Source organism: Carlito syrichta, unplaced genomic scaffold (assembly GCF_000164805.1).
Source record: "Carlito syrichta isolate Samal-C Ts95f unplaced genomic scaffold, Tarsius_syrichta-2.0.1 Scaffold307669, whole genome shotgun sequence".
In the NCBI taxonomy this organism is placed as follows: domain Eukaryota; kingdom Metazoa; phylum Chordata; class Mammalia; order Primates; family Tarsiidae; genus Carlito; species Carlito syrichta.
In genome coordinates, this window is record NW_007251765.1 from 1,498,323 (window position 1) to 1,500,379 (window position 2,057).

At 46.9% G+C, this 2,057-nt stretch overlaps 1 protein-coding gene across 3 annotated transcripts in view; it reads right to left on the bottom strand.

Moving 5' to 3' along the window:
* NFIA (nuclear factor I A) overlaps window positions 1-2,057 on the bottom strand; it is a 375,784-nt gene that overhangs the window by 373,398 nt on the left and 329 nt on the right. The window lies entirely within an intron of this gene.

The window sequence follows — 2,057 nt, forward strand, 5'->3', positions numbered from 1 at the left end:
CGCCCCCCGCCCCCGCGCCGCCCCCCGGGCCGCCGTGTGGGCCCGAGAGAACCGAGGAGGGGGTGCGGGGGAGGGGGGAGGAGGAGGCCGGGCGACACATTTGCATGTATGCAAATTTCTTTGGAAAAGCAGACCTCCTAGGTAACTTTTCTCCCCCCTCTGAAATGCGGTAAGACTCGAAGCATTGTGATCTCTCCAGCGAAGCTTTCTGTGGGAATAGATTCGTCGGCAGAGGTAATTATGCACACAATCCTGCAAACTTAGCGCAGCTCCGGTCCTACAGCATTCAGTGGCGGGGGTGGTGGGGACTCGTCGCACACAGGAGATTCGCCGGATTCGGGATGGGAGGTGGGGGGGGGTCCTGGAGAAATGAAGGCGGAGATTAATGAGCAGAAGTTCTCCCTCCCAGGACTGTGAAGCTAGTGGGTCTGGACACAGACGCCATAGGAAAAGTTCTATCACGTTCAGAAACAACAGTGGTTGAGCTGGGGTATCTTTTTCTTTTCGGGAGGAAAAGAAGATGGGAAGGGGGTGTCCCCGTGGGGAAGGGAGACGTTCTGATCCACAGACGCGTGCCCACAACTGGACACAGGATATCATTCCCGGCCCTGTTTCTGGGACACCCTTGGAAGGGTGCCTTTTAAGGATCCCCTTTTTCCTCCCCCAGGTAATAGTTCTTAAAATGGAAAAGAGCTTCCTGCAATTATTTTAGGTTTGCTAAAGTATTGTTTTGGCAGAAATGGGGGGTGGTTTTTAGGGTTTGGCAAGTTGCCAATAAGCCTGCTTTTCCAGTTTTTTTTTTAAACCTCATATTTTCTCTCTAGGTTCTCTTATCTTCTAGAAAAAGAAATCGAAATATATGTATGTATATATTATATATATTTATATACCTGCCTTCTCCAAACCCCCATCCCATATTTTCTTCCTCTTCTCCCTCATGGTAGTTTGCAGCCTGCTGCATTTGACAACCCTTCCAAAGGGAAAGAGAAGGGTATCACGTTGAAAGACCCTGGCACACAGACAGGGGAGTCTGCTCCTTGGTGGCCGTGACACACTGGAGTCCCCGAAGAGGGGAAATGCCTGTAGGAGTGACCACTGGCAAGTGAGGGTGAGTGATGTGTTAAGGCCACTCTCGTTAGTTTTTGGTTTTTTTTTTTAAAGGGGGGCAGGAAAGAGTCCACTGGAGAAAGAGCAAAATAAAACCTCTGAAATAATTCTGCATCTGCCTAAAGTTATTTTATGCTTGTGATGACGTTCCTTTTTGGTAAAATAACTCCCGAATGCTCAAGAAACCATTCTCTTTCCTCCCACCCCACCCCCCCCCCCAGCCATTCTCAGATTATTTATTAAGGAGTGAAGAGAAATAACGACTTCAACCCTTAATGAACGAGTCCAATTTTCCAAACTAAACAACTGTTTTTTCTTAGTTCCTCTCGCATTTCAGTAGGGAAGAAACGTCCTAAGAGCTAAGCCGAGTTACACAGACAACATCCCTGGCCACGAGAATCTTTGCTGGGATCTATAACTTCAACGCGCTCCAAGTTTCCTCGATAGAAGTTTCTGGCTGGCGGTCCTAACATGTAACTGAGGCACAGTGAGAAGTTATTGTTCGGAGTGTGTACTCTTGGGAAGTTCTCTTCCAGAGCAGATTAAAATCTTTCTTTTGGTGTCTTAAAAGATACACTTTACATCTGCCTCTTTTCAAAACACCAAAGATTCTTTCTTTTGATTGAGTCTCAAGGAAAGAAAAAAAACTTTAAAAAAAAAAAAAAAAAAAGGACTGGCACGTCGCCCTCTTTTTTAAAAAATGGAGGAGAGTAATTTAATGCTGATATTTCGACTTTAAAACCTTCTTTTGTTGCAGCAGTGGATGTGCCCGCGATTTCCAGCTTTCTGCGGTTAGCAATATTATCTTAAGTAACTTTTGGCGCCCTTCGTAAGACTTTTGGATATGGGACGATTGTTTGCGCCCTCTAGGCAAGGGCTGGATCCAAGTTCAGCACCAAAGCCCTTCACATCCGCTCCTGCTTTCTCTCCTATCTCCGCCAGCTCCCGCT